The sequence below is a fragment of the Centrocercus urophasianus genome, unplaced genomic scaffold (genome assembly GCF_019232065.1).
Source record: "Centrocercus urophasianus isolate 14NV4802_14NV808 unplaced genomic scaffold, USGS_Curo_1.0 seq_1165, whole genome shotgun sequence".
Lineage (NCBI taxonomy): Eukaryota > Metazoa > Chordata > Aves > Galliformes > Phasianidae > Centrocercus > Centrocercus urophasianus.
This window is the reverse complement of record NW_024884326.1, coordinates 8,294-18,034: the sequence shown is the minus strand read 5'-3', so window position 1 is coordinate 18,034 and position 9,741 is coordinate 8,294.

Sequence of the window (9,741 nt, the reverse complement as noted above, 5' to 3'; positions counted from 1 at the left end):
GGTGGCTCCCACCTCCAGCTTTGCCATCTCTGATGCCACCTGCAACCTAAAGCAGGTTTGGGGTGTGGGTGCCAGGCTGGGTCGTGCACCCGCCCCATCCCTCTGCTCCCCCTCCGGAAGCTCAGTTCTCCACTCTGGTCTTGACCTCATCCTTCCCAGAACTCCCTCGCCACGTGCCCAGTGTGGGGATGGATACAGGAAGGCAGAGCAGGGTGTGGGGTGGTTCCCAAGGTTCACCCCTGGCCACTCACCTGCTCCCAGCCTTTCTCCTTCTAGCTCCTGCTGCTCTTCTTGCTCGTCTCAGTGCCCTTGGAGACCTTATGCTGCTTTCAGGGTTTGCTGGGAGGCAGCGGCTTGTTGTCCTCGCCCTTCAGGTGCTGCATGTACAGGAGGACCAGCCTGCGGGGTGCGAGTCACAGCGCTGAGCCCCAGTCCCACTAAACCCCTTGGAGGGGGGAAACGGAGGTACTCGGTGCCTCTACCCTACACCGCCACCCCTCGTAGTGCTGCTGAGTCCACACTTGCCCACACTGCTGCTGGGGCTGCTGCCCAGCTCACCATACAGGTTCTTCTACAGCCATCTCCCTGTTACCTGCGGAGGCAGACGGTGTGAAGATGGATGAACCCTCCCCAAACCTGGAGCACAGAGCCATGGGATGGGGGACGCTGCCTGCTTACCAGCTCGTAGGCTCCAAGCTTCTCCATGCTTTGTAAATCTTGCACAGGTTAACTGGAAAGAAGGAAGGAGTCAGTGAGATGCGGTGCACACCAGCTCTTTGTCCCAAAGGCTCCTCCATCCCCAGAACATCCTCCGTCCTAGAAGCCCCTGCCAGGTATGCGCTGTGCTTGAAGTCGAGGTCTGGGATTGGATGCGCGCCTCTCCTTCATGAACTTGGAGAGGCTGATGAGGAAGGCCTCCTCCTCCTCTTCCTCACCGCTGGCATCTGACGGTTTTGCCTGCTCGGGGCTTGGTGCCTCCTGGGTGGGGGATGCAGGAGGAACCCAGAGGGGCAGATCTGCTCAGTGCATCTTTGGGATGGGGAAGAAGAGTGCACGCACCTGAGAATCCCTCGCTGGTGTAAGAATGTCAGCACTGATAGATACCTGTGATGGGAACTTGTGTGGGAGCAATGATTTAGTAATAAAATAGGGCAAATCCTTACGCTGAGGGGGGCACCCTTCAGGGGGGTACAAAATAACCGTTTGTGATGTCATGTTTGACAGTTTGCGTTATGTGGGTGGTGGAGCTGTGCTGATGTAATCCATTTCCAGTTGTGAACAGGATTGCTCTGGGAGCTGCTGCAGTGCGATGTGTGTTGGCTGACTGTAAGCTGAAACGTCACTGCCCCTGAATATGGATGTGTGCGGGGATTTTGTTTTTAGTTCTGGGATTTCAGCCTTGCCCTATGGCAGCTCTGAAGAGGCCTTGTTTTCCCAAACCCCTCTTTGCTGCTAAATGAGGCTGATGGCAAGTGCTGTGCTTTGGGCCCTTTGCTTTTAGTTTCTGTGGCCTGTGCACCTTGGAGGGTGCTTTCTTTCACATTTTTTTGTTTGCTAGCCACCTTTTCAGTAGGTAAGATTTATTAGGGATGGTCTTGCTTTCCTGTGGTGGCTATATGTAGGTGCTGGACCAGGGGAGGTTATCAGAGAAGGGAACGATTTGCTGCACTAATTGAATCGTAGCCTTTTAGACAAATGGAAGTTCAGGTGCTGATACTGCACTGTGTAGCTAGAGAACTTCCTCAGGAACAATCTGGGACGTGATCCCCAGTTCCCAGTTTGAGCTTCTCCATCTGTTTCTCCCATACTGGGGCAGACCTGTATCTTGGAGGCAAGATCTGGGCAGTGAAAAGCTCAGGGGATGTTGACTGGCCACGTTAGTATATGAAATGTTCAGGCATGGAAGGGAACAGCCAGTTTACAGCTGAGTCGTTTGCCTTTCCTCTTAAATTCCTGCGCCTGGTTTCTGTGAGCACTGTTATCCACTGCTTGCAGTGAGACTCAGCACTGGGTTTGGGGGGCCTGGTGCTTAGCGAGGTGTAACTGCAGCTGTGCACTGAAGCAAACTGCACCCAGCAGTATCACAGGAGCTGGAACATCTGGTGCGTGCTGGGTTTTAAACTGGACATGCTTTAATGGGACGGGACTTGTGGGCTGCCACTCGTTCCCTTGGGAAATTTCTGTGAGACTGGTTCCAGATGCTAGGACTGCCAAGGGGCCTGCGTGCCCTTCTGTCAGCGATGCCTGTTGTCAAGGCAGACGTATAGGTGGAGTTATACGTGCCTTGTTCTCTGTCAGGTTTGTTTTTGAACTGACGAGACAAAAATGAAATGGGGCACTTTTAGCTTGGATCAGTTCTGTAATGCGGTGCAGTGCGTGGTCTCACACTGAGAAGGTGACGGCTGAGCAAGGCTGGGGACTGCTGGTGCTCCTTAGGAGGGCAAGGAGCACGCTGACCTGTGCTCCTGGCTGGAGCTAGCAGGTCTGTAAATGGCTGTGCTGAGGGGTCAGGCCTTGCAGAGAGCTGGGGCCAGCAGCTGGGAGACGACGGCTTCACAGCCAGCCCTCCTGCAGATCACCATGACTTGTGTTGGGCTGCAGCCTTGCATCATGCCTCGGGTTAAGCAGGGGGCTGGAGGCAGGTGATGTTACTGGGTGGGAACCACGAACCCGACAACCTTCCACGTTCCTGTGCCTTGTACAGGCTGTGGGATCTTGACTTTGTTTGTTTTAGAGTGAGTTCAAACTTCTGCAGTGCCCAGTCTCCAGTGGTTCGGTCTGTCCGCTCTTGAAGTCAGTGGGAGCCTTCCTGGTAATTTGGTTATTCAACTGCTCCACGAGAACCTTCCCTAAATGAAAGTATGTAGCTGTGGAAACATTTGTCTGTAGGCCAGCAGGCAGAACAAGTGTGTGCAGAGGGGTTTGTGGAAGCACCTTGCCCGTTAAGGAGCCTCTCGCTGTGCTGTGAGTGCTTCAGTGCTGTGATGAAAATAATACAAAGGATTCTCATCATTAATGAGCCTGTTTGTGAATGGATGAAGCGTTGTCTTAAGGGCAGCAGTTGGAGCCCATCTAATGGAAGCTGACTGGAGGTGTGTCCTGTGGCTGTGACAAACTTTGCTTTATAACAGCCTGTGCTTTTCAGTAGCTGCTTGCCACGCTGTAATGTGGTTGGAGAGGGAGAAACAGAGCACTGGCCATTTCCCATGATGCAGATAGCGATAAGTTTCTACTCAGTCACAAAGCTCTATGGTCTGGCAGGTTTACAGTTATTATCCTAAGATTGATGTCTGAGGGGACTGTGAAGATGTGCAGCATTGAGAAATGGGTATCATTCTGTCCTGAGATGCAGCTTCTGTACGGCATCACAAATGCACATCAAAGAGTTGATTCTAGGCTTGTCATCCCTCTCCATCCTTTCTTCTCCCCTGCACTCCCAGGTTCAACGTCCTTTGCCGTGTCCTACCACACGGTCGCTTTTCTGACCTTTCTTTCCTGATGGAAAAACAGGGATGGTGACACGAGCATCATTGGAGAGGCCGTTAAGCTTGTTGTGTGAGCTTTCCTTTCTTTCCCCACAGTGCTGTTTTGATCTTGGGCAAATCCCCCTCTTCTCTTCCACAGTTTCGTCCCTGCTAGATGAGGGTGATGAAGGTTCATGCGCTGTTTCTCCAGGAAGGACTCTGGAAGGGCAGTGTTAGCTGTGTGCAGAGTTGTGGTACGTGCCTATTGCCCTTTGCTCCCTCTCCCTCCTCACTGAACATCATGAGTTTGGCCGTCAGGTGCCGCCGTGTTCTGCAGGACTTCCTTTTTTCGCTCTGGGTTCTCCCAGTCGGGCCTGTTTTTGAGATGCTGTTGGAAGTAATGCTCTGATCTGGAGAGCTGGAAACCTCTTTATCTCAGAGCACAGCTGTTCACAGCTGACAAATAATAGACTGTGTGATGGAGACTGGGAAACTACTTCAGTTTCTCTGTGGAAGGCTCAGCTGTACAGCACGAGGTACTGAGCTGGTCCGGTTTTGCTCTCACAAGGAAAATAGAGGATTGGAAAAGGATGCCAGCAGAAGTGCTTGAACATCAGCTGTGCTTGACGGGTCTCCATTCAGCGATGGCTTTTTGCCTGCTGCATTATGTTTTAAGTTCTTTAAGCCACGAGCTCCCCTCCGTGCCGTTCTCCCACCAGTCAAATTACCCTATTTCCTTTAGAACTCCCCCTCACGCAGGAGCTGGCACTTTGCTGCGAGTTTTGCCTCTCCCTGACTTTGTAACTCACCACTGTTCTGTTGGCCTGCATTCCAGTCGATGTCCCTGTTGTGTCAGTGCTGTTCTTAATACTGGAAATTGCCTTTTTCCCCCTTCTGGTCAGGATGTGATGCAGAAGCAGAAGCTGTCTGACAGCTGATTTTTCTGCAATGTTTTTCTGCAGTGCTCGTGCAAATGGTGTGTGGCTGTTCAGCAAAATAAGAAGACTTTTTCGCGTCCCTTTGGCTTTTACCCATGACCATTTTTTCTGCTGGTTGGCAGAGTGATGAGGCTGGGGTTGAATGATGGGATTATCAGTATTTCTAAACTAAAGCCCTGACAGATACCTCAAGCTGTTGTGGTGCTTTACCAGGTGGATCAGAAACGCAGACTGGAATATCTCAGTGGCTGATTCATTGGCCAAACAGCGACGTTTCAAACCCACGAGCTCATCTGGATGTTAATTTTCAGGGGGATCAAAGCTTGTTGGAATATGGGCTGTCTCTTTCCATATTATGTGCATTTTGTGCAGTTGAGTCTTGCAGTGTCTTTATAATTCACTCTTCTGCCATGAGGCGGGATGGTGCAACGTCCTGTTGTTCAGACGAACCAAGGATGCTGCCCAGATGGTGAATGAGACAGGGAATTCACTGCTTCTGACTGGTAAGAATCCTGGGCAACAGTTAGTAGGCCGGTATTTTCTGAGATAGAATTTATCATCACGCATTTGAGATCTGTCAGTGTTTCTGTTAACGCCAGAACACTCTGGGTGTATTTTCAAACCAGGGCTTCCAGTCCTGCTAACAAACAGTGGGGTTTGTGCACGTACCTCCATGGGCTCACGTGGAAACATACGTGAAGCATCAGAAGATTCCTGGGTGCGTGTTTAAGGCTTACTGCGTTCTCTACAGACTGAAATAGGATTTTCCTGATGCGGTGAGTGTTGATCTTATGGAATGTATGTACTGGGAGAAATTGCTCCTGGTGGCTGAAACAAATGCTGGAGTTGTTCAGTGCAGAGCTGTCACGGTTCTGGTCTGCCTGGTGCCACAGTGGAAGAGCCTGGGCTGTTCTGGGAGAGAACCATGTTCGTTGTACTTAAGCAGGAGAATGTCCCTGCGCTGTTATTCAGAAGAAAAGCTGTTCTGATCAACCTTACCTCAGGATCTTGTTTCTCAAATCCAAGCAAGACAGGACTGTGCATGCGCGTGCATTGAATACGATGCTGGTGTTTGGTTTCCGTGAGATTCCCCACATGAGTGCCTGCTGGCTCTGAAGTTGGCTCTTGGAATGCCATGACTCAGTGTCTCACTGACAGTGTGACAAACAGGACGTGGTTCTTGCAGGTCTGTTTCCTTGCCTAGCTTTATTTCCACTGCTGGGTAACTGTCTGTGCAAGAGCTGCTTAACAAAAGGAATGAAATGCACACTTTGCTGGAAAATTAGCGCTGAGTTTTGCCCGTTTCCTTGGAATGGAAAAGTGAACCTAACGTGCCTTGTTGTTATCAAGGGATTTGTTTGCTGGAGGCAAGCTGAGAAATGGTGCCTGGGGCCTGTGGGCACAAACAGATGCCAGTTTCCTATTCCTGCAGCAGCCTTTAAATGTTGCATTAGCAATGGTAGTGAGACCAGACACATCCAGGGATGTCCGTGCCCGAGGCTGGAAGTGAAGCTGGAGAAAAGCAAAACAGTTGACTTAAAACATGTGTGCTTAGAAGCTGGGAAGCAATGAGAAGTGTCTTCCTCTGTTCCTGTGGCAATTCTGCTGAGTAATAATCACTTGGCAAACTGCAGCAGCGTGGTAGGGGAGCTCAGGGTTGCAGTTTAGGAAGAGGATAGTGAGAGAGGCGAGAGGCTTTGCTAATGCTTGGCTGGGTGTAAGGAATGTTCTGCGTTAAGAACGTGTTTCGTATCAAACAATGTCAGCGGTCCACAGCATTTGAGGTACTGAACTCAGTACAAATGAGAAAAGCTGATGCTTTTTGTCTGCTTGGTAGTGGAACAAGGAAAATTGAGGAAGGTTTTTGGAACAACTTTATTCTTCACATCTTTCCTGGAAAAAAAATAATTCAGGCGGCCTGGGCTCTCTGTCCTTTATTTCTTCTGAGCCCTCGGAGCTGGATTTCTGCTCTTGGCTTTTCACAGGAGATTGGGCCAACAGAAAAGAGCTGATCCAGGAGCTCAGCTGGATCCAGGCTGACCTGCTGCTCAGTAAGTCCCCTCCAAGCTCAGCTAAAAACTTCAGTTTCCTTCTCCAAGTCACATTTGTCTGAGTTAAGCAAGCACTGAAGCAGATCTGTTCACCTCTGCTTTTCTTTTTAAGTTGCTCTTTTACTTCTGGACCTCCTGTAAGAATGACCACATGCTTTGCTTCTTGCTGATTCTGGGGTATCACAGTGCAGTTTCTCAGTCATGTATCTGGTCGTGAGCCATAGTTAAGGACGGAGGAGCTTTTCCTCCCTGCACATCTGCTGCTTCCCTGGCTTTCAGTAGAAACCCCCTTGTGAGCAGTGTAACGTAGGGCTGAAGCCCTCCGCTGAGCAGCACGGTGGGTTGTGGCTGAGTGCTGACACCGTGACTGTGCAGGGTGGGCTGGTGCAGCACACAGCTGTGATGGCTCTGTTCCGTCACTGATCCAGTCCTTTTTCAACTTAGTGACATATTTTGGTTTTGTGTCTCTCACTCTGAGAGGTGACTGCACTGCATGAAGGCAGCACCAGGAGAGAAACAGCTGTGCGGCACGATTTGGGAAGGGAACGTCTGAGTGCAGACTCCTCTCTAACACGGCAGCAATAGTGAGCTTTGGGATCAGGGTGTTTTGCAGAGCTCCTGGTAGGAGTTGCTCTCTGGAGCCACAGCTCTGCAGTGAGGAGCCTTAGTCTGCCTGGGTGGGTGTTTGCCCCTGCACCATCAGCTGCAGCAGAAAGCATCCCTGCGCACCAGGGGAACAGAGAACTCAAAAGCCCAAACCGACCTACTGACTGTTATTGACTGTTCTCCCCTTCAACATCAATAACTAGATGCTATTGGCAGAGTCTGGGAATAGCTGAAAGCTTTTTTCCCATCTGCTACACTGTGCGTGGCTCTTTAAAGGTGTGACCTTATCAAAGGTGGACTCAAAGCACAAATAAAACTGAAGGCAGGCTCTGTCTAGTTCAGATTCCCTTCAGTGGACCGTGGTGACGGTGAGCAATGGCTGTGCTGCTGAAGTTCATTCTGTCCTTCAGCACGGTTTTATCAGCAGTTAGGATGTAAAAAGCAGCGCTTATTGGCTTCAGGATCCTCCAAGCTTTCTGGCTGGCACTTGCTTACTTGGCCTAAAAATCAGGCAGGCTTATACTCCAACTGTAGTATTGACCTAGTGCAGTTTCACCTGCCGCATTGGGAGAAGAGGCATTGATGCCTTCTTAATGGGATTGCTGGTTAAACTGCAGCTGCAGGACCTTTACTGAGTGGGCTTGTTGGAGGAGCAGCTTGCTGTGACTTTGAGCTGACAGCGTGGAGGTTGGCAGCTGTTCCATTATCCCCACGCCATCAGGATCCAGAAGCACTGTGCAGAGAGGGGTACCAGGGGGATGTGCTTACTTGCAAAAAAGCACTTGAAAACTGTAGGTATTTTAAGGAGAGAAGCTGGAAATGGTTTTTGGTGAGAAACCTGTTTTTCTAAAAGATGCTGATTGTGACTTAGAATGTTGCTGTGCCCTTTTGGTTTCGGCTGTGTTGGCTGACCAGGATAGAGCTGAGGTGCTGCTTTCAGGGAGACAAGGAAAATGCTTTAGGAATGTTTAGCATCCAAACTCCTTAACAAACTAAAATACAGCACCTTTCATGTGGCCACCTGCTTGCTCTGTAGTCTTGCATTTCTGCCTGAGATAGGTGCAAATGTTACTCTAGGAAATGAGCCCATTAAGGACTAGTTGATCAAATCAGTTCAGGGTCACTCTGCTCCCTTACAGTACATCTGCAGCTCGGCCAGAGGTGTGAAGGCTGCAGATCTGACTGGGGGTCTTGAAATTAGTTCACATGTGCAGAGGGGGGCAGCAATGACGTGTGGGTGCCCGACGGCCCCATGTCTTTGTGCAGAGCGAGCAGTGGGTGCTGCCTGATAGGAACACTTAGAAAGCTGGCTCTGGCAGCTGGAGCGCTGGGGAGTCTGGTGTGTGTGTACTACCTCAGGGGACAGTGCTTCATCTTTTGTAGGAGGTGCATGTAAACGTGAGAGGGCAGAACTTGGTCTGTAAATAGGAGCTAGTTGGGAGCAAGCCTTTTCCAGAGCCAGGCTCATGTCATGATAGTTTTCATTTCTTCAGCCAGACACAAATCAAAGGCACAGTCCTAAAAATGCTTACGTGGAAGCTTTAAGATTCACTAGGTGCTCAAAGTAGCCTGCAACTGCGGGGCCTTTTGCTTGAACACACATCGAAGCTTCTTCAGTGCCTCTGGGCACAGAGTGTTTTGCTCTGGTAATGCATGTGTGCTGTTGCAACTATTGTAAACCTTGGCGTCTCTTTCTGTTCCCACAGTCCGGTGCTCTTTAACATCTTTGTCAGTGACATCGGTGACGGAATGGAGTGCACCCTCAGCAATTTGCTGACGACACCAAGCTGAGTGGTGCGGTTGCCGCAGTAGAAGGAAGGGATGCCGTTCAGAGGGACCTCGACAGGCTGGAAAGCTGGGCCCGGGTGAACCTGATGAGGTTCAGCACGGCAAAGTGCAGAGTTTGGCGCTTGGGCCGGAGGAATCGCAGGCATCCATACAGACTGGAAGGAGCGGTGCTTGAGAGCAGCCCTGTGGAGAGGGACCTGGGGGTCTTGATAGACGGAGAGCTGAACGTGAGCCAGCAGTGTGCCCTTGTAGCTCAGAAGGCAAATGGTATCGTGGGCTCCATCAGAAGAGAGGTGGCCAGCAGGGACAGGGTGAGGCGCTGGAACAGCTGCCCAGAGAGGCTGTGGATGCCCCGTGCATCCTGGAGGTGTTCGAGGGCAGGCTGGATGGGGCCCTGGGCAGCCTGGGCTGGTATGAAATGGGGAGGTTGGTGGCCCTGCCTGTGGCAGGGGGTTGGAGATTGGTCATCCTTGAGGTGCCTTCCAACCTTGGCAATGCTGTGGTCCTGTGATACCAAACCTTTGAATCCTTGAGCCGTTTCTCGCTGTGACTGCTGTTCCTCTGTGGTATGCAGCACTCCTGTGTTACCTGCTCACCTGGAGCAGATCTGAGAGGTGCTGCCGCCTGCAGGAATGAGAACAGGCCTGGGAGGCTGGAGGTGGAGAAGCTGAGTTCTGGCTCACAGGGCAGCTTGAGCAAGGCGCTTTGCCCTTCTCTTTCATTTTTCTCACCTTTGCTTGGAAAACGGCAGGAGTGTTTCCCTGCTTGCAGAACAGTTGATTGAATCCCTTCCAGATCTTTGGAAATGTGGCATGCTGTGGGACATAGATGTCCTTTAGTGGCAATCAGCAGTGAGCTGAGAGAGAATGGTCCTGCTTGGCCTGGAATGGTGCC